The 24,059-nt window shown below is 47.6% G+C and overlaps 1 pseudogene; it reads left to right on the top strand.

Moving 5' to 3' along the window:
• Nucleotides 1-253: 253 nt before the first annotated feature.
• Nucleotides 254-24,059, top strand: part of LOC123487926 — a 33,050-nt pseudogene continuing 9,244 nt past the window's right edge.

Here is a 24,059-nt window from a genome sequence, read left to right as displayed (position 1 = left end):
TTTCATGTACTCGTGGAGCCTATGCAAATCAACACACGTACACGTCTGACGATTGAAACACATTGACAGCCAAGAGGCATAATAACTTTTAATCTGAAATCATACAACAAAATACTAAGCTGCATGTTGTTTTCCTGAAATTTCACATTTCACACAGTTCTTTTTTGATAAGCGGTTCTCTATGCCTTTTGATTATAACTGTTGCCACTTGTTGCGCTCTCACATCCTCTATCATTGCCATGACGATGATCCCATGTCGGGCCGGACACTCTTATGGAGAAAGAGGTTTGTTCTGGTTCGGAAGCTGCTGACTGTCTGGAGGAAGCTTTTTGTCTTCGGAGAGGATCTGGAACTAACCAATTTGACGGATTGCCCTTCTCCTCTCGCTATTATAAACTACTACAAGAGAAAATTCTACCCGTTTGGAAAGCTAGGGGGAATTTTTAATATCCTGGTAACAATCAACTTGTTATTATCCGTACAACAAAAACTGGGATGAGTACACAGGTGAGTTTGGAATGGATGAGAGTGTTCAGATCTCAAATGTGAATTCAATATTAAAGAATGGGTCTCAACAATATTGTCCCTTTGATTCCCGATACAGTATCAATATTTATATATTTATGTATTTTTGTTGCAAATTTCATAATTTATATAGTAGCATACAGTCCATGCTGACATGTGGAAACATCATCCGTGGAAGACTGGTCCTCTGTAGCTCAATTGGTAGAGCATGGCGCTTGTAATGCCAGGGTAGTGGGTTCGATCCCCGGGACCACCCATGTAAATATGCCACATACTGTAATCCTTTGATGCGTCTCTAAATGGCATATTATTTCTTTAATATTCATCGCAACAATGCCATCGTAAACATTTAGTTCCATACAAAGCATGTAAACTACTTTATAGTCTGCCACCTAGACCTTTCATGTCCTGCTATGAACTTTTTCAGATAATCTCATCCACATAATAATTCCTTACACTGGAGTTGTTCCGTACAGGGTAGTACAGAGTGGTATTGAATCAAATGCGAGAGAAATAAAGTATAAACTTCTGCCAGGATCTTGTCGTAAAGTGTCAAATGCCATCTGGCTGCAGTGGGAAGGCCAGTCTCTATTGAGATCTTATAAATATCACTCCAGCCTGCAGGGAACCTGATATTAATACCATTAGCTATGTTTTCGTCCCAAATGGCACCCTATTCCCTACATAGTGCACTACTTTTGTCCTGGACACATAGGTTCTGGTCATAAGTAGTGCACTACACAGGGAATATGATGCTATTTGGGAAACAACCTATGTCTTAGACCCTGAAACTGCACATACACCTTTATATTACTCTGCTTGCTTATGCAGAATCCCTACCTGTCCCTCTGTTGGCGCTTTTGCCTACTCCATTCCTATTGTCAAGCCATGGCAAGAGGGCAGAACAGCAGGGCATCCAGGCTAAGAATCCACTCCTTGTATGATGACTGGATCTTACTGCGTTTTTTGGCTACACTGGGCTTAATATACCCAATACCAGTAAATACTCAGATTGCTTAGTCATGTATGCATCAGTTAGCAGTTACATCCCCAACCTAACTGTTTCCGTTGAGTCTAAACAGATAGGATTATTGAATAGCCTCTCCCTCTAACTGTAATCCGTTTGGTGTTTTCGAGCAGAAATATGAGCCGTGGTTTATGACAAAAAAATTAATGTGGAAGATGGCTATTCATTCCAGGGGTTGTGCACTTTGCTTGTCTCTGTTTGGGCCGAGATGTTTTAACAAAAATCCATTGGAACTTGAAACCCTATCAACTTCCAGGAAACTCTTTCCTGCAGTTCTGCCAAAAAAGTCCTAGAACAACAAGTACAAACCTCAGAAAGGATTGTTGGCGTTTTTGCCTGTGTGCTACCGGGAATTCCCTAGGTACAGAATGACACTGATTATGGCTAAATTGATTATATGGCTATGAATGTCCCCTACCCACGGTCACATTCACAGAGACAGAGCCAGACGAGTATTCTGTGCTTAATTCCCCCTACCCACGGTCACATTCACAGAGACAGAGCCAGACAGGGAGTGACAGTGTGAAGCTAACTGTGAAAGTCTCCCAGCTCAGCCAGCAGATGCTGTTCAGTTGTGTCCTCACAGTGAGAGCCCTGCCAGGCTTTAGTGCAGCAGGTCAGACTGACAGGCTGATAGTAACAATAGGAATTACCCTGAATAACATGGATAGTAACAATGGATTACCCTGAATAACATGGGTCTTAAAGCTCTCCCTCCCTCTCCCCCTCCCTCTCCCCCTCCCTCCCTCCCTCCCTCCCTCCCTCCCTCCCTCTCCCCTCTCCCTCTCCCTCCCCCCTCTCCCTCCCCCTCCCTCCCTCTCCCCCTCCCCCTCCCTCCTCCCTCTCCCCCTCTCCCTCCCCCTCTCCCTCCCCCTCCCTCCCTCCCTCCCTCTCCCCTCCCTCTCCCTCCCCCTCCCTCCCTCCCTCCCTCCCTCCCCCTCCCTCCCCCCCTCCCTCCCTCCTCCCTCCCTCCCTCCCTCCCTCTCCCCCTCCCTCTCTCCCCCTCTCCCTCCCTCTCCCCCTCTCCCTCCCTCCCTCCCTCCCTCCCTCCCTCCCTCCCTCTCCCCCTCCCCCTCCCTCCCTCCCTCTCCCCTCTCCCCCCTCTCCCTCCCTCCCTCTCCGCTCTCCCCCCTCCCTCCCTCCCTCCCTCTCCCTCCCTCCCTCCCTCTCTCCCTCCCTCCATCCCTCTCCCCCTCTCCCTCCCCCTCTTCCCCTGCCCCTCCCTCTCCCCCTCCCCTCTCCCTCCCCCTCCCTCCCTCCCTCCCTCCCTCCCTCCCTCCCTCCCTCCCTCCTCTCCCTCCTCTCTCCCCCTCTCCCTCCCTCTCCCCCTCTCCCTCCCTCCCTCCCTCCCTCCCTCCCTCTCCCCCTCTCCCTCCCCCTCTCCCTCCCTCTCCCCCTCCCCTCCTCCCTCCCTCTCCCCCTCTCCCTCCCCCTCTCCCTCCCTCTCCCCCTCCCTCCCTCTCCCCCTCTCCCTCCCTCCCCCTCCCTCCCTCCCTCCCTCCCTCCCTCCCTCCCTCCCTCCCTCCCTCCCTCCCTCCCTCCCTCTCCCCCTCCCTCTCTCCCCCTCTCCCTCCCTCTCCCCCTCTCCCTCCCTCCCTCCCTCCATCCCTCCCTCCCTCCCTCCCTCCCTCCCTCCCTCCCTCTCCCCCTCTCCCCCTCTCCCTCCCTCCCTCCCTCTCCCCCTCTCCCTCCCTCCCTCTCCCGCTCTCCCCCTCTCCCTCCCTCCCTCTCCCCTCTCCCCTCTCCTCCCTCCCTCCCTCCCTCTCCCCCTCTCCCTCCCTCCCTCTCCCGCTCTCCCCCTCTCCCTCCCTCCCTCCCTCTCCCTCCCTCCCTCCCTCTCCCCCTCTCCCTCCCTCCATCCCTCTCCCCCCCTCCCCTCTCCCCCTGTACCTCCCTCTATCCCTCCCTCCATCTGGCCTCCCGCTGTTAAGCACTGATCCCCTGGAGCTGTCACTTGCTGCCACAGCAGTTTAGCATGATATAACACAATTAGTAGGCGCTGGTCCTTGTCACTAGTGTTATCACTGACTCCATGTTGTTTACACTGTCTCCATTTGTTGACACTGTCGCCATGTTGTTGTTGACACTGTCTCCATGTTGTTGTTGACACTGTCTCCATGTTGTTGTTGACACTGTCTCCATGTTGTTGTTGACACTGTCTCCATGTTGTTGACACTGTTTCCATGTTGTTGTTGACATTGTCTCCATGTTGTTCACAGTCTCATGTTGTTGTTGACACTGTCTCCATGTTATTGTTGACATTGTCTCCATGTTGTTCACACTGTCTCCATGTTGTTGTTGACACTGTCCAGTCAAATGTTGAATTCACTGACACTGTTTATTCAATGTAAGCAGTTCAAGTTGTCCGACAATGTTAATACTACATTATGTTTTATAATTCTCTGTCCATTCTATTAATGCCTTTAGAAATGAGGATTAATATTGTTAAGACTATTTGAGTCAGGTCATTCTGGTGGATTAATATTGTTAAGACTATTTGAGTCAGGTCACTCTGGTGGATTAATATTGTTAAGACTATTTGAGTCAGGTCACTCTGGTGGATTAATATTGTTAAGACTATTTGAGTCAGGTCACTCTAGTGGATTAATATTGTTAAGACTATTTGAGTCAGGTCACTCTGGTGGATTAATATTGTTAAGACTATTTGAGTCAGGTCACTCTGGTGGATTAATATTGTTAAGACTATTTGAGTCAGGTCACTCTGGTGGATTAATATTGTTAAGACTATTTGAGTCAGGTCACTCTGGTGGATTAATATTGTTAAGACTATTTGAGTCAGGTCACTCTGGTGGATTAATATTGTTAAGACTATTTGAGTCAGGTCATTCTGGTGGATTAATATTGTTAAGACTATTTGAGTCAGGTCACTCTGGTGGATTAATATTGTTAAGACTATTTGAGTCAGGTCACTCTGGTGGATTAATATTGTTAAGACTATTTGAGTCAGGTCACTCTGGTGGATTAATATTGTTAAGACTATTTGAGTCAGGTCACTCTGGTGGATTAATATTGTTAAGACTATTTGAGTCAGGTCACTCTGGTGGATTAATATTGTTAAGACTATTTGAGTCAGGTCACTCTGGTGGATTAATATTGTTAAGACTATTTGAGTCAGGTCACTCTGGTGGATTAATATTGTTAAGACTATTTGAGTCAGGTCACTGGTGGATTAATATTGTTAAGACTATTTGAGTCAGGTCACTCTGGTGGATTAATATTGTTAAGACTATTTGAGTCAGGTCACTCTGGTGGATTAATATTGTTAAGACTATTTGAGTCAGGTCACTCTGGTGGATTAATATTGTTAAGACTATTTGAGTCAGGTCACTCTGGTGGATTAATATTGTTAAGACTATTTGAGTCAGGTCACTCTGGTGGATTAATATTGTTAAGACTATTTGAGTCAGGTCATTCTGGTGGATTAATATTGTTAAGACTATTTGAGTCAGGTCACTCTGGTGGATTAATATTGTTAAGACTATTTGAGTCAGGTCACTCTGGTGGATTAATATTGTTAAGACTATTTGAGTCAGGTCACTCTGGTGGATTAATATTGTTAAGACTATTTGAGTCAGGTCACTCTGGTGGATTAATATTGTTAAGACTATTTGAGTCAGGTCATTCTGGTGGATTAATATTGTTAAGACTATTTGAGTCAGGTCACTCTGGTGGATTAATATTGTTAAGACTATTTGAGTCAGGTCACTCTGGTGGATTAATATTGTTAAGACTATTTGAGTCAGGTCATTCTGGTGGATTAATATTGTTAAGACTATTTGATTCACAAGAATGCATAATGCTTGGATGGATGAATGCCCTTTTATAAAACCAGTGCAGTGTATCCCCACGTGGGGCTGAAATTGTTGTGTCGAACATGATCAAATGCAATGTATCTATCTGTCAGATCCCCCAGTGGTGTGCAGAGTTCTGCCTGTCGGCCCAGTACCAGCATGGCATGGCAGTGTGTACCCAGATCCACACACAGCAGACAGTAGACCTGGCCCTCAGGGTGGCTGATGAGATGGACGTCAACATTGGACATGAAGTGGGCTACACCATCCCTCTGGAGACATGCTGCTCCACTGACACTGTGCTCAGGTCTGGATCTAACACACACACACAGACACACAGACACACACACACACACAGACACAGACACAGACACACACACACACAGACACACACACACACATACACAGACATAGAGAGAGTCTTCTACAACTAACCTTGTGTGGACACAAGATTCAGTCCCATTCGAAATCCTATTTTCTCTAACCCTAACTCTAACTCTAACCCTAACTCTAACCCTAACTCTAACTCTAACCCTAACCCTAACTCTAACCCTAACTCTAACCCTAACTCTAACCCTAACTCTAACTCTAACCCTAACCCTAACTCTAACCCTAACTCCTAACTCTAACCCTAACTCTAACCCTAACTCTAACCCTAACTCTAACCCTAACTCTAACCCTAACTCTAACCCTAACTCTAACCCTAACTCTAATCCCTAACTCTAAACCTAACTCTAAACCTAACTCTAAACCTAACTCTAATCCCTAACTCTAACTCTAACCCTTACCTTAACCCCAAAACCTAACCCTTAAACTAACCCTAGCTCCTAACCCTAAACCTAATTCTAACACTAATTCTAACCTTAACCCTAAACCACCTTGAAATAGCATTTGACCCTGTGGGGACTAACAAAATGTCCCCAGTTGGTAACATTTTTGTTTGTTTACTATTTTGTGGGGACTTCTGTTATAGTTACACACACACACACACACACACACACACACACACACACACACACACACAGGGCTACACCATCCCCCTGGAGACATGCTGCTCCATCACAGGGCTACACCATCCCCCTGGAGACATGCTGCTCCATCACAGGGCTACACCATCCCCCTGGAGACATGCTGCTCCATCACAGGGCTACACCATCCCCCCTGGAGACATGCTGCTCCATCACAGGGCTACACCATCCCCCTGGAGACATGCTGCTCCATCACAGGGCTACACCATCCCCCTGGAGACACGCTGCTCCATCACAGGGCTACACCATCCCCCTGGAGACATGCTGCTCCATCACAGGGCTACACCATCCCCCTGGAGACACGCTGCTCCATCACAGGGCTACACCATCCCCCCTGGAGACACGCTGCTCCATCACAGGGCTACACCATCCCCCTGGAGACATGCTGCTCCATCACAGGGCTACACCATCCCCCTGGAGACATGCTGCTCCATCACAGGGCTACACCATCCCCCTGGAGACATGCTGCTCCATCACAGGGCTACACCATCCCCCTGGAGACATGCTGCTCCATCACAGGGCTACACCATCCCCCTGGAGACATGCTGCTCCATCACAGGGCTACACCATCCCCCCTGGAGACACGCTGCTCCATCACAGGGCTACACCATCCCCCTGGAGACACGCTGCTCCATCACAGGGCTACACCATCCCCCTGGAGACACGCTGCTCCATCACAGGGCTACACCATCCCCCCTGGAGACACGCTGCTCCATCACAGGGCTACACCATCCCCCTGGAGACACGCTGCTCCATCACAGGGCTACACCATCCCCCCTGGAGACACGCTGCTCCATCACAGGGCTACACCATCCCCCTGGAGACACGCTGCTCCATCACAGGGCTACACCATCCCCCTGGAGACACGCTGCTCCATCACAGGGCTACACCATCCCCTGGTGACACGCTGCTCCATCACAGGGCTACACCATCCCCCTGGAGACACGCTGCTCCATCACAGGGCTACACCATCCCCCTGGAGACACGCTGCTCCATCACAGGGCTACACCATCCCCCTGGAGACACGCTGCTCCATCACAGGGCTACACCATCCCCCTGGAGACACGCTGCTCCATCACAGGGCTACACCATCCCCCTGGAGACACGCTGCTCCATCACAGGGCTACACCATCCCCCCTGGAGACACGCTGCTCCATCACAGGGCTACACCATCCCCCTGGAGACACGCTGCTCCATCACAGGGCTACACCATCCCCCTGGAGACACGCTGCTCCATCACAGGGCTACACCATCCCCCTGGAGACACGCTGCTCCATCACAGGGCTACACCATCCCCCTGGAGACACGCTGCTCCATCACAGGGCTACACCATCCCCCTGGAGACACGCTGCTCCATCACAGGGCTACACCATCCCCCTGGAGACACGCTGCTCCATCACAGGGCTACACCATCCCCCTGGAGACACGCTGCTCCATCACAGGGCTACACCATCCCCCCTGGAGACACGCTGCTCCATCACAGGGCTACACCATCCCCCCTGGAGACACGCTGCTCCATCACAGGGCTACACCATCCCCCTGGAGACACGCTGCTCCATCACAGGGCTACACCATCCCCCTGGAGACACGCTGCTCCATCACAGGGCTACACCATCCCCCCTGGAGACACGCTGCTCCATCACAGGGCTACACCATCCCCCTGGAGACACGCTGCTCCATCACAGGGCTACACCATCCCCCTGGAGACACGCTGCTCCATCACAGGGCTACACCATCCCCCTGGAGACATGCTGCTCCATCACAGGGCTACACCATCCCCCTGGAGACACGCTGCTCCATCACAGGGCTACACCATCCCCCTGGAGACACGCTGCTCCATCACAGGGCTACACCATCCCCCCTGGAGACACGCTGCTCCATCACAGGGCTACACCATCCCCCCTGGAGACACGCTGCTCCATCACAGGGCTACACCATCCCCCTGGAGACACGCTGCTCCATCACAGGGCTACACCATCCCCCTGGAGACACGCTGCTCCATCACAGGGCTACACCATCCCCCTGGAGACACGCTGCTCCATCACAGGGCTACACCATCCCCCTGGAGACATGCTGCTCCATCACAGGGCTACACCATCCCCCTGGAGACATGCTGCTCCATCACAGGGCTACACCATCCCCCTGGAGACATGCTGCTCCATCACAGGGCTACACCATCCCCCTGGAGACATGCTGCTCCATCACAGGGCTACACCATCCCCCTGGAGACATGCTGCTCCATCACAGGGCTACACCATCCCCCTGGAGACATGCTGCTCCATCACAGGGCTACACCATCCCCCTGGAGACACGCTGCTCCATCACAGGGCTACACCATCCCCCTGGAGACACGCTGCTCCATCACAGGGCTACACCATCCCCCTGGAGACACGCTGCTCCATCACAGGGCTACACCATCCCCCCTGGAGACATGCTGCTCCATCACAGGGCTACACCATCCCCCTGGAGACATGCTGCTCCATCACAGGGCTACACCATCCCCCTGGAGACATGCTGCTCCATCACAGGGCTACACCATCCCCCTGGAGACATGCTGCTCCATCACAGGGCTACACCATCCCCCTGGAGACACGCTGCTCCATCACAGGGCTACACCATCCCCCTGGAGACACGCTGCTCCATCACAGGGCTACACCATCCCCCTGGAGACACGCTGCTCCATCACAGGGCTACACCATCCCCCTGGAGACACGCTGCTCCATCACAGGGCTACACCATCCCCCTGGAGACACGCTGCTCCATCACAGGGCTACACCATCCCCTGGAGACATGCTGCTCCATCACAGGGCTACACCATCCCCCTGGAGACATGCTGCTCCATCACAGGGCTACACCATCCCCCTGGAGACATGCTGCTCCATCACAGGGCTACACCATCCCCCTGGAGACATGCTGCTCCATCACAGGGCTACACCATCCCCCTGGAGACACGCTGCTCCATCACAGGGCTACACCATCCCCCTGGAGACATGCTGCTCCATTGACACTGTGCTCATGTCTGCTTCTCACCAAGGCTTTACTGTTTATTTTCATTTGATTTATTTCACCTTTATTTAACCAGGTAAGAAGCCAGTTGAGAACAAGTTCTCATTTACAACTGCGACCTGGCCAAGATAAAGCAAAGCAGTGCGATTTAAAAACAACAACACAGAGTTACATATGGGGTAAAACAAAACATAAAGTCAAAAAATACAACAGAAAATATATATACAGTGTGTGCAAAATGTAGTAAGTTATGGAGGTAAGGCAATAAATAGGCCATAGTGCAAAATAGTTACGATTTCGTATGAACACTGGAATGATAGATGTGCTGTCCACCCAGTCATTAGCTGCAGGTCTGGCACACGTGTTTATCACGTTTCAGATGGTTTGCACACACGCAAAGTTTACATGTTTACATACAAGTTTATATCAGTTTCACTTAAGGACCAAAGGATTGACAGCAGTCCCATATAGATTGCAAAATAGTTGGGAAGAGATCTTTGACGTACCGATCCCATGGCATAGTGTTTATGAACTGACACGCAAAACGACACCGGATTCAAAAATTAGAATCTTTCAATTTAAATTATTATATAAAATTCTTGCTACCAATAGAATGTTATTTATATGGGGGATACAATCTTCCCAGCTCTGCAGATTTTGCTGTGAAGAGATAGAATCATTAGATCATTTGTTTTGGTTCTGTCCATTTGTAGCTTGTTTTTGGACACAGGTCCAGGAATGGCTAAAGGATTGCAATATTTACCTGGAACTAACCTTGCAGATAGCATTACTGGGTGATCTGAAAAGTCATAGTCAATCAATCAATAATATAATAATACTTTTAGCAAAAATGTTTATTTTTAATTCACAATCTGTAGAAGCAATGAGAATAGAAAGGTTCAGAACTTTTTGTAAAACATCACAGTATGGTTGAAATATATATGGCAAATAGAAATCCTATATGGATGGTGTTAAGAGATAGATGGGAGGTATTGAATAGAGTTGAAGGATGGGACTAATAACAAATAACAACAAATAATAACAAAGATAGCTAATAATGTAAGCATACTGTGTCCATAATAAGTATATAGGTTGTATGTTGGGAGCTTTTGGGAAAGAGCACAGTTAGAAAGATATGGCATTTAGAAGCAAACCGGATGGACATCATGAAAATGATCGGAGAGGTTGAGAGTAGAAGAAGTTCAGGAGCAAAAAAATAAATAAATATATATATATATATATATATAGATATAGAATTATTGTAAAATTAACTCTGTCCATAAGGTGTAGATAGTAAGTATAGACCGGAAGTAGAGGCCTGGGCGTTGTTGTTCACTAATTTACTCCAAGTAGGGAAAGGATGGTGGGGTTGAAAAGTAATAAAGGAGAGTATATATATAAAAAATAAAAAAAACATGGGGGATTGGAAGTGATGCAGACAATTACATTGATAGATGATACAATCTATCTGCAATATTAAGCTGATCCATCCCCGAAAAAAAAAAAAAAAAAAAAAAAAAAAATATTTACATGCCAACGCAAACTCGATCACACAGATCACGACAGACAGGGACATCATCTATTGCTGTGTCATTATGTGTCTGCTAGCACACAGATGCTAAATGTTTCACTGTAGTAACACGTTGTGACATGTTGCAGGGAGGTAATGTACCAAGGGGTCATATTCAGACAGTGGGGTGGGCTCCTGACAAAACAGCTTTCCATTTTCATATTGTCCTCGGTGTAGTTGTGGTAGGCTAATCAATTATTTAAATAATCGTGATGTTTCTACTCTGTTATTGTCCGATTTTTAAATGACAGGCTACAGCAATCATCTCCCTGCCAAACGGCAGCTGTGGAAAGATCAATTCTACAGGATGTTGACATTGGCACCGTTAGTTAAGTCGGATCAGAGAGTTGGGACAGTGAGGTTTCTGCATTAGGATGCATTTACATGACACTACACCATTCTATGGCAGCCATGTTAACATTCCATTAGTTAACTCTGATGATCTCTGCTCCAGGGACTGCACGGATGCTGCTGAGGGAGATGATGTCTCAATAACCACACTAGCATACTACAACTAGCATCCATAGACAATACATCTCTACATACTAAGTAGCATGCAAGTATGAACACTACATGACCAAAAGAATGTGGACACCTGCTCGTCGAACATCTCATTCCCCAAAATCATGGGCATTAATATGGAGTTGGTCCCCCCTCCTTTGCTGCTATAACAGCCTCCACTCTTCTGGGAAGGCTTTCCACTAGATGTTGGAACATTGCTGTGGGGACTTGCTTCTATTCAGCCACAAGAGCATTAGTGAGGTTGGACACTGATGTTGGGCGATTAGGCCTGGCTCGCAGTCGGCCTTCCAATTCATCCCAAAGGTGTTCGATGGGGTTGAGGTCAGGGCTCTGTGCAGGCCAGTCAAGTTCTTCCACACCAATCTCGACAAACCATTTCTCTATGGACCTCGCTTTGTGCACGAGGGCATTGTCATGCTGAAAAAGGAAATGTCCTTCCCCAAACTTTTTCCCCAAAATTGGAAGCACAGAATCGTCTAGAATGTAATTGTATGCTGTAGCATTAAGATTTCCGTTCACTGGAAGTAAAGGGCCTAGCCCGAACCACGAGAAACAGCCCCAGACCATTATTCCTCCTCCACCAAACTTTACAGTTGGCACTATGCATTGGGGCAGGTAGCGTTCTCCTGGCATCCACCAAACCCAGATTCGTCCGTCGGACTGCCAGATGGTGAAGCGTGATTCATCACTCCGGAGAACGCGTTTCCACTGCTCCAGAGTCCAATGGCGGTGAGCTTTACACCACTCCAGCCAACGCTTGGCATTGCACATGGTGATCTTAGGCTTGTGTGCGGCTGCTCGGCCATGGAAACCCATTTCATAAAGCTCCCGACAAACAGTTATTGTGCTGACGTTGCTTCCAGAGGCAGTTTGGAACTCGGTAGTGAGTATTGCAACTGAGGACAGACGATGTTTACGTGATACGCACTCCAGCACTCAGCGGTCCCGTTCTGTGAGCTTGTGTGGCCTACCACTTCGCGGCTGAGCCGTTGTTGCTCCTAGACGTTTCCACTTCACAATAACAGCACTTACAGTTGACCGGGGCAGCTCTAGCAGGGCAGGAATTTGACGAACTGACTTGTTGGAAAGGTGGCATCCTATGACGGTGCCACGTTGAAAGTCACTGAGCTCTTCAGTAAGGCCATTCCACTGACAATGTTTGTCTATGGAGATTGCATGGCTGTGTGCTCGATTTTATACACCTGTCGGCAACGGGTGTGGCTGAAATTGCCGAATCCACTAATTTGAAGGGGCGTCCACATACTTTTGTGTATATATAGTGTATATCGGCACTCACTTCTGGTCTCCACGCTCCATACTGGCATTGAGTGCATAGTGTGTATTGAACAACATTGAAAGATGTTACCGCCTGCATCATTAGTTAACTCAGTTCTGGTCCCACTCCAGGTTCTGTACGGATACCCTGCTGCTGAGGGAGATGATGTCTGACCCCATGTTGGAGCACTACGGGGCCATCGTCATCGACCAGGCTCACGAGAGGACCGTCAGCACAGACGTACTGCTGGGACTGCTCCGGGTATGGTGGGAATGACGTGGCGCTTTCTCTCTTAAGTGGTATTCAGCATAATAGTATCTGTTGGATTATATACATACGTCTATTTTAGGGGTATTCCAGAAAGCAGGATTAAGGAGTGAGCAAGATCATTTTTAGTCAGATCTCAAGTGAACTCAGAGCTTCAGAGAGAGAGAGCTGAAGGTGTAGCTGGATCAGAAACCACAGAAGAAGAAAATACCACCTCTGAATTGATGTTAATCTACACTGATTGATGTTGATGTTTTTTTTTTTTTTTTTGAAGTTCTGTGTACACAAGTTAAATTCCTAGTAACATTAGTTTGTTGCATGTCAATAAAGTTTTGTGATTGTGCAGGACATCCTGGTCCACAGACCAGACCTGAGGGCGGTGATCCTGACGGTGTCCTCCATGACAGGCAGGCTCCTGGCCCACTATGGTTAGTGAAACGGCCATCTTTAATGGGAAAAGATGCACTTAGTAACAACCCAGGGGAATAGCACATGGTCCCCCGTTGTTGTATTATCAGATGATTAGAAGAATGGAGGTTGTGGCATCTTATATTATTTATTGAACTTTACTGAAGGCACTGTGGGGATAGCTACCTACATGATATTATTTAATGAACTTTACTGAAGGCACTGTGGGGATAGCTACATACATGATATTATTTATTGAACTTTACTGAAGGCACTGTGGGGATAGCTACATACATGATATTATTTATTGAACTTTACTGAAAGCATTGTGGGGAAAGCTACATACATGATATTATTTATTGAACTTTACTGAAAGCATTGTGGGGAAAGCTACATACATGATATTATTTATTGAACTTTACTGAAAGCATTGTGGGGATAGCTACATACATGATATTATTTATTGAACTTTACTGAAGGCACTGTGGGGATAGCTACATACATGATATTATTTATTGAACTTTACTGAAAGCATTGTGGGGAAAGCTACATACATGATATTATTTATTGAACTTTACTGAAGGCACTGTGGGGATAGCTACATACATGATATTATTTATTGAACTTTACTGAAGGCACTGTGGGGATAGCTACATACATTATATTATTTATTGAACTTTACTGAAAGTGCTGTGGGGATAGCTACATACATGATATTATTTATTGAACTTTACTGAAAGCACTGTGGGGATAGCTACATACATGATATTATTTATTGAACTTTACTGAAGGCACTGTGGGGATAGCTACATACATGATATTATTTATTGAACTTTACTGAAAGCATTGTGGGGATAGCTACATACATGATATTATTTATTGAACTTTACTGAAGGCACTGTGGGGATAGCTACATACATTATATTATTTATTGAACTTTACTGAAAGTGCTGTGGGGATAGCTACATACATGATATTATTTATTGAACTTTACTGAAAGCACTGTGGGGATAGCTACATACATTATATTATTTATTGAACTTTACTGAAGGCACTGTGGGGATAGCTACATACATTATATTATTTATTGAACTTTACTGAAGGCACTGTGGGGATAGCTACATACATGATATTATTTATTGAACTTTACTGAAGGCACTGTGGGGATAGCTACATACATGATATTATTTATTGAACTTTACTGAAAGCATTGTGGGGATAGCTACATACATGATATTATTTATTGAACTTTACTGAAGGCACTGTGGGGATAGCTACATACATGATATTATTTATTGAACTTTACTGAAAGCACTGTGGGGATAGCTACATACATTATATTATTTATTGAACTTTACTGAAGGCACTGTGGGGATAGCTACATACATTATATTATTTATTGAACTTTACTGAAAGCGCTGTGGGGATAGCTACATACATGATATTATTTATTGAACTTTACTGAAGGCACTGTGGGGATAGCTACCTACATGATATTATTTATTGAACTTTACTGAAAGCGCTGTGGGGATAGCTACATACATGATATTATTTATTGAAATTTACTGAAAGTGCTGTGGGGATAGCTACATACATGATATTATTTATTGAACTTTACTGAAAGCGCTGTGGGGATAGCTACATACATGATATTATTTATTGAACTTTACTGAAAGCACTGTGGGGTTGGCTACATACATGATATTATGTATTGAACTTTACTGAAAGCACTGTGGGGATAGCTACATACATGATATTATTTATTGAACTTTACTGAAGGCACTGTGGGGATAGCTACATACATGATATTATTTATTGAACTTTACTGAAAGCGCTGTGGGGATAGCTACATACATGATATTATTTATTGAACTTTACTGAAGGCATTGTGGGGATAGCTACATACATGATATTATTTATTGAACTTTACTGAAGGCATTGTGGGGATAGCTACATACATGATATTATTTATTGAACTTTACTGAAAGCACTGTGGGGATAGCTACCTACATGATATTATTTATGGAACTTTACTGAAAGCATTGTGGGGATAGCTACATACATGATATTATTTATTGAACTTTACTGAAGGCATTGTGGGGATAGCTACATACATGATATTATTTATTGAACTTTACTGAAAGCACTGTGGGGATAGCTACATACATGATATTATTTATTGAACTTTACTGAAGGCACTGTGGGGATAGCTACATACATGATATTATTTATTGAACTTTACTGAAAGCACTGTGGGGATAGCTACATACATGATATTATTTATTGAACTTTACTGAAGGCACTGTGGGGATACTTTGTCGATCGCTAGCTCCCTAGAGCATGAGTAAAACATGGAATGGAGTTGTGAGTATTTCAGTTATCAATATAATGGTAACATGGAATGGACTAACAGTGATGTCCTCTACATTACAGGTAGTAACGTCCCGGTGGTCAGTCTGGAAGCCCTCTGTCCAGCTGAGGTCATCTACAGGACCTGCAGTAGTAAGGACTATTTCTACTCTGCTCTAAGAATGGTCCTGGAAATCCACCGCACCGAGGAGGAAGGAGATGTAGCGTTGTTCTTGGCCTCAGCTCAGGTGAGACAATTTACACAGTTCAACAGTGATCTCGTGGGCAGATTTTGTCCGTAACTTGATTACTTGCTTGTTTTTGGTGGTGCTGTGCACTGAATGATGGCATGCCATAGCTCTCTGGCCTTAAGTAGGCGCTCTGTCCTTGCAGAATCTCTCTCAGAATGTTCTATTTTTTATCGTGTGTGGTGCATACTTGTCTCGATTGAATTTAGATGGCAAAGCAACATTCCAGATCCTTTCCCCGTCTCGTGTTTTATTTTGACCGCTTAGCTTTTATTTGCTTTAGTGTGTTTGACTGATGGCTCGTGGTCTGTTGGAATGACAAAACGTTTTGAAAGGCCTGTTGTCCCTGACCATATACATGACAATGAGCTTAAAGCCTGTCAAAAGGGATGTCAACTCAGCCTTTTCTATTGATGGGTCTGCTTGCAAAATGTGTTAACTATTTATTACATGATAAGCCCTCTCTTCCCTTCACGTTGAACCATCCAGGCTGGGGTATAATGGTCATGTAGCAAGCCCTCTCTTCACCTCACGTTCTCCAGGCTGGGGTATAATGGTCATGTAGCAAGCCCTCTCTTCCCTTCACGTTCTCCAGGCTGGGGTATAATGGTCATGTAGCAAGCCCTCTCTTCCCTTCACGTTCTCCAGGCTGGGGTATAATGGTCATGTAGCAAGCCCTCTCTTCCCTTCACGTTCTCCAGGCTGGGGTATAATGGTCATGTAGCAAGCCCTCTCTTCCCTTCACGTTCTCCAGGCTGGGGTATAATGGTCATGTAGCAAGCCCTCTCTTCCCTTCACGTTCTCCAGGCTGGGGTATAATGGTCATGTAGCAAGCCCTCTCTTCCCTTCACGTTCTCCAGGCTGGGGTATAATGGTCATGTAGCAAGCCCTCTCTTCCCTTCACGTTCTCCAGGCTGGGGTATAATGGTCATGTAGCAAGCCCTCTCTTCCCTTCACGTTCCGTCCAGGCTGGGGTATAATGGTCATGTAGCAAGCCCTCTCTTCCCTTCACGTTCTCCAGGCTGGGGTATAATGGTCATGTAGCAAGCCCTCTCTTCCCTTCACGTTAACCGCCTCCAGGCTGGGGTATAATGGTCATGTAGCAAGCCCTCTCTTCCCTTCACGTTCTCCAGGCTGGGGTATAATGGTCATGTAGCAAGCCCTCTCTTCCCTTCACGTTCTCCAGGCTGGGGTATAATGGTCATGTAGCAAGCCCTCTCTTCCCTTCACGTTCTCCAGGCTGGGGTATAATGGTCATGTAGCAAGCCCTCTCTTCCCTTCACGTTCTCCAGGCTGGGGTATAATGGTCATGTAGCAAGCCCTCTCTTCACCTCACGTTCTCCAGGCTGGGGTATAATGGTCATGTAGCAAGCCCTCTCTTCACCTCACGTTCTCCAGGCTGGGGTATAATGGTCATGTAGCAAGCCCTCTCTTCCCTTCACGTTCTCCAGGCTGGGGTATAATGGTCATGTAGCAAGCCCTCTCTTCCCTTCACGTTCTCCAGGCTGGGGTATAATGGTCATGTAGCAAGCCCTCTCTTCACCTCACGTTCTCCAGGCTGGGGTATAATGGTCATGTAGCAAGCCCTCTCTTCACCTCACGTTCTCCAGGCTGGGGTATAATGGTCATGTAGCAAGCCCTCTCTTCACCTCACGTTCTCCAGGCTGGGGTATAATGGTCATGTAGCAAGCCCTCTCTTCCCTTCACGTTCTCCAGGCTGGGGTATAATGGTCATGTAGCAAGCCCTCTCTTCCCTTCACGTTCTCCAGGCTGGGGTATAATGGTCATGTAGCAAGCCCTCTCTTCCCTTCACGTTCTCCAGGCTGGGGTATAATGGTCATGTAGCAAGCCCTCTCTTCACCTCACGTTCTCCAGGCTGGGGTATAATGGTCATGTAGCAAGCCCTCTCTTCCCTTCACGTTCTCCAGGCTGGGGTATAATGGTCATGTAGCAAGCCCTCTCTTCCCTTCACGTTCTCCAGGCTGGGGTATAATGGTCATGTAGCAAGCCCTCTCTTCCCTTCACGTTCTCCAGGCTGGGGTATAATGGTCATGTAGCAAGCCCTCTCTTCCCTTCACGTTCTCCAGGCTGGGGTATAATGGTCATGTAGCAAGCCCTCTCTTCCCTTCACGTTCTCCAGGCTGGGGTATAATGGTCATGTAGCAAGCCCTCTCTTCCCTTCACGTTCTCCAGGCTGGGGTATAATGGTCATGTAGCAAGCCCTCTCTTCCCTTCACGTTCTCCAGGCTGGGGTATAATGGTCATGTAGCAAGCCCTCTCTTCCCTTCACGTTCTCCAGGCTGGGGTATAATGGTCATGTAGCAAGCCCTCTCTTCCCTTCACGTTCTCCAGGCTGGGGTATAATGGTCATGTAGCAAGCCCTCTCTTCCCTTCACGTTCTCCAGGCTGGGGTATAATGGTCATGTAGCAAGCCCTCTCTTCCCTTCACGTTCTCCAGGCTGGGGTATAATGGTCATGTAGCAAGCCCTCTCTTCCCTTCACGTTCTCCAGGCTGGGGTATAATGGTCATGTAGCAAGCCCTCTCTTCCCTTCACGTTCTCCAGGCTGGGGTATAATGGTCATGTAGCAAGCCCTCTCTTCCCTTCACGTTCTCCAGGCTGGGGTATAATGGTCATGTAGCAAGCCCTCTCTTCCCTTCACGTTCTCCAGGCTGGGGTATAATGGTCATGTAGCAAGCCCTCTCTTCACCTCACGTTCTCCAGGCTGGGGTATAATGGTCATGTAGCAAGCCCTCTCTTCCCTTCACGTTCTCCAGGCTGGGGTATAATGGTCATGTAGCAAGCCCTCTCTTCCCTTCACGTTCTCCAGGCTGGGGTATAATGGTCATGTAGCAAGCCCTCTCTTCCCTTCACGTTGAACCATCCAGGCTGGGGTATAATGGTCATGTAGCAAGCCCTCTCTTCCCTTCACGTTCTCCAGGCTGGGGTATAATGGTCATGTAGCAAGCCCTCTCTTCCCTTCACGTTGAACCATCCAGGCTGGGGTATAATGGTCATGTAGCAAGCCCTCTCTTCCCTTCACGTTCTCCAGGCTGGGGTATAATGGTCATGTAGCAAGCCCTCTCTTCCCTTCACGTTCTCCAGGCTGGGGTATAATGGTCATGTAGCAAGCCCTCTCTTCCAAGCCCTCTCTTCCAAGCCCTCTCTTCCAAGCCCTCTCTTCCCTTCACGTTCTCCAGGCTGGGGTATAATGGTCATGTAGCAAGCCCTCTCTTCCAAGCCCTCTCTTCCAAGCCCTCTCTTCCAAGCCCTCTCTTCCAAGCCCTCTCTTCCAAGCCCTCTCTTCCAAGCCCTCTCTTCCAAGCCCTCTCTTCCAAGCCCTCTCTTCCAAGCCCTCTCTTCCCTTCACGCTGAACCCTCCAGGCTGGGGTATAACACTATTATCCAAAGAGCCTCACGGTATACATTTTAGGCATGTGATCCCTGCAGGATTTGAACCCATGACCTTGGCGTTGCTAGGCTAGCCAGTGGCCACACAGGACTAGTCGTACGGTGCTGGCAACACTTCTCACACTGTGTTTTCCCCCTCCCACAGGAGATCGTCTGTGCCCGTGCTATCCTCCAGAGAGAAGGTACCAGACTGGGGGCAGACCTGGGGAAGCTGGTGCCCGTGGTCTTGTGCCCTGGGCAGGGTGGGCAGGGCCAGGCACCCCCTCTCCTGGGAGAGGGGATGGGGGGTAGGGGAACAGTTAGGACCAGGGGCCGGATGGTATTCCTCTCCACCCGTCAGGGAGAGGACATGTTCTGGAATGTGGACCCCGTTAACTTTGTCATCGACGCAGGAGTGGAGAAAAGATGTGTGAGTTTAATCCCCAGTACAGGAAATATAACACAAGCGTTGCATGTTAGTTTAGAAATGTAAGGCAAGGCTATGGCCATACATATCCTATTAAATAGTTATAATATGTCATTCTATGGCTATGACTAACCTGTCTTTTTAAAAATGGATTATTTAAACCAGGTGTATAATCCCAGGATAAGGGCCAACTCTGAAGTACTACGATCCATCAGCAGATCCCAGGCAGACATCAGGAAGCAGCTGACTGGCCCAACAGGTACTGACATCAGGAAGCAGCTGACTGGACCAACAGGTACTGACATCAGGAAGCAGCTGACTGGACCAACAGGTACTGACATCAGGAAGCAGCTGACTGGACCAACAGGTACTGACATCAGGAAGCAGCTGACTGGACCAACAGGTACTGACATCAGGAAGCAGCTGACTGGACCAACAGGTACTGACATCAGGAAGCAGCTGACTGGCCCAACAGGTACTGACATCAGGAAGCAGCTGACTGGGCCCAACAGGTACTGACATCAGGAAGCAGCTGACTGGGACCAACAGGTACTGACATCAGGAAGCAGCTGACTGGACCAACAGGTACTGACATCAGGAAGCAGCTGACTGGGACCAACAGGTACTGACATCAGGAAGCAGCTGACTGGACCCAACAGGTACTGACATCAGGAAGCAGCTGACTGGGACCAACAGGTACTGACATCAGGAAGCTGCTGACTGGACCAACAGGTACTGACATCAGGAAGCAGCTGACTGGACCCAACAGGTACTGACATCAGGAAGCAGCTGACTGGACCCAACAGGTACTGACATCAGGAAGCAGCTGACTGGACCCAACAGGTACTGACATCAGGAAGCAGCTGACTGGACCTAACAGGTACTGACATCAGGAAGCAGCTGACTGGGACCAACAGGTACTGACATCAGGAAGCAGCTGACTGGACCAACAGGTACTGACATCAGGAAGCAGCTGACTGGACCCAACAGGTACTGACATCAGGAAGCAGCTGACTGGACCAACAGGTACTGACATCAGGAAGCAGCTGACTGGACCCAACAGGTACTGACATCAGGAAGCAGCTGACTGGACCAACAGGTACTGACATCAGGAAGCAGCTGACTGGACCAACAGGTACTGACATCAGGAAGCAGCTGACTGGGACCAACAGGTACTGACATCAGGAAGCAGCTGACTGGCCCAACAGGTACTGACATCAGGAAGCAGCTGACTGGGACCAACAGGTACTGACATCAGGAAGCAGCTGACTGGGACCAACAGGTACTGACATCAGGAAGCAGCTGACTGGGACCAACAGGTACTGACATCAGGAAGCAGCTGACTGGGCCCAACAGGTACTGACATCAGGAAGCAGCTGACTGGACCAACAGGTACTGACATCAGGAAGCAGCTGACTGGCCCAACAGGTACTGACATCAGGAAGCAGCTGACTGGGCCAACAGGTACTGACATCAGGAAGCAGCTGACTGGACCAACAGGTACTGACATCAGGAAGCAGCTGACTGGCCCAACAGGTACTGACATCAGGAAGCAGCTGACTGGACCCAACAGGTACTGACATCAGGAAGCAGCTGACTGGACCAACAGGTACTGACATCAGGAAGCAGCTGACTGGACCCAACAGGTACTGACATCAGGAAGTAGCTGACTGGGCCCAACAGGTACTGACATCAGGAAGCAGCTGACTGGGCCCAACAGGTACTGACTACCTCTCATCTCTCCTTGATGTGAATCAGTTGACTTGCATCGCTTGTTGGTTAGAACAGGGGTTCCCAAACTCTTTCACTCTGGGCCCCCTTCCAGCATTGGGGAACATCCTGCGCCGCTCCGCGCCTGTTTCTATGGACACAAGCACTGATCATGACACACACGGTTCCCACCCCTCTTGGCACTGATCATGACACACACGGTTCCCACCCCTCCTGTTGGTGGAGAGAATCTAGCAGGTTTAAAGCTTATTTCCTGCAATTCTACACCTGTTGTCACGGGGGATCAAGAGAAAATGTTGCCGTTTTTTTTAAAGCAAATTTTCTTGCAATTCTATACATTTTGCCATGTCTAATGTGTATTCATGTGAGTGACAAAAAAATTACAACAAGAGGAACAATGGTGCACTACCCAATTTCGAAATTGCACCTTGTGCATTCTACTATTGCATCTTTCAACAGTAAGTTTAAAACATATATACTGTGTATATATATATATATATTATTTTTTATTTTTTATATTTTTTGGGGGGGGAGACCCCCCCTGCCGACCCCTCGCGCCCCACAGTTTGGGAACCACTGGGTTAGATAGCCTATATATTGGTTTTCAATAATGTTCTTCTGCCTCTACATTGCTGGCTCTTTGGGGTTTCAGGCTGGGTATCTGTAAAGCACTCTGTGATAACTGCTGATGTAAGAAGGGCTTTATCAAATAAATGTTATTGAAAAAATACATTTGATTGATTTATGTTGGAGGTAGTAACATTGTCTGTCTGTGTTTTGTCCAGGGAAGTGTTTCTGCCTGTACCCTGAGGATCGAGTACTCCCCGTAGAGACATCCCCTCAGATCCTGGAGACAAACCTCACCTCCACCATCCTCTTCCTCAAGAGGATGGAGATCGCAGGGCTGGGACACTGTGACTTCATCACCAGACCAGGTCAGCCAACCAGACAGACATTCTACATGGTACTTTAGTAGAACAGTGGTTCTCAACCTGGGTACTAGGACCCCTAGGGGTACTTGGCTTATCCACAGGGGGGTACTTGGGAAGACTCATGAGACCATAGTTACTGGTAAAATGCACATGAGGGGTTACTTCAGTGCAACTCCGGGCAGAGCAGAATGTACTTGGTGGTACAGTAACCAAAAAAGGTTAAGAACCAAACTACCAATCCCACACAATCAATCAATCAATCAAATGTATCTATAAAGCCCTTTTTACATCAGCAGATGTCACCGAGTGCTTATACAGAAACCCAGCCTAAAACCCCAAACAGCAAGCAATGCAGATGTAGAAGCACGACTAGAAACCCCTTTAGAAACCCTGGTTGTACCCTGAGTCTTGTCTGCAGTGTATTTGGGTCTTCCCAGGTTATCAGACTCTGGTCGGGAGGTGAGTCTGACCACAGAGATCCTATGAAATGAAATGTGTTATAATATGTAATTATATGGATCTGACCCTGTATAACTTGTGCTGTAACCAAGGGTTTACAAAATGCCAGCAACTTTCCCCAAAATTCCCAGGTTTTTCCAGAAAATCAGGAGGGAATCAGCAGGGAATCCGGAATCCTCCAACCAGGATTTTCTGGAAGACCTGGGGGCATTTTGGGGAAGGTTAACCAGAATGTTGCAACCCTAGCTATAACTGTAGAGGGGTACAGGGTACAGGAGGGTTTTTGGGGGGCCTGGGTAGAGTGTGGCCAGATGGGGGGGGCTGTATGCCGTATGCCGTGCTCTGTCCTGTTTAGACCCAGTCAGCCATGCTTTAGTAGAGGTGACAGCGGGCTGCCAGGGACCATTGTCTGAGAGCCCCGACCCACCCGGCTGTCCCTGCATGGGAAGAGCTGAGGACAAGTCGCCATCTGCATCCCAAATGGCACCCCTATTCCCTATATAGTGCACTACTCTGGTCTAAAGTAGTGCACTACAAAGGGAATAAGGTGTCATTTGGGACGCACCCGACGGTGGTAAAGAGGCCAGCTCGTTAATGATTACACCAGTAACGTGTCTCGTTAGGCCATTTGACCGCACCCCCACAATGAGGAGGAAGTAGAATCCTGTCCACAGTTCCACTGGAACACACTGGGCTACATTCCTGGATGAACCATCGGAGCCAGGCTCTTTTCAGCAATACGGTTTCATACTGCTTATGTATTCTATGTCTTTTGACGTGTGGCATTTTTATTTTGTAGCTACATTAACATGGAGTGACGGGTTACAGTAAGACCCACTATCTCTTGAGGAGCTGAGCATGAGAAAACACCGTATGATCATAATCCAAAGCATCAACTGACAAGTCATTCAAGTCATTTTGTTAAACAGGTGTTTTGCTCAGTATTTTCTCAGTCGAATATCTCTATTCTCTCTTTTTTATTATCTATGATGTAAAGGATGATCTACTTCCCATCCAGATCTTCTCTCTGTATTATCTATGATGTAAAGGATGATCTACTTCCCATCCAGATCTTCTCTCTGT

The sequence above is a fragment of the Coregonus clupeaformis genome, unplaced genomic scaffold (genome assembly GCF_020615455.1).
Source record: "Coregonus clupeaformis isolate EN_2021a unplaced genomic scaffold, ASM2061545v1 scaf1901, whole genome shotgun sequence".
In the NCBI taxonomy this organism is placed as follows: domain Eukaryota; kingdom Metazoa; phylum Chordata; class Actinopteri; order Salmoniformes; family Salmonidae; genus Coregonus; species Coregonus clupeaformis.
Note: the sequence above shows the minus strand (reverse complement) of the source record. Positions and strands in the feature narration are given on the sequence as shown.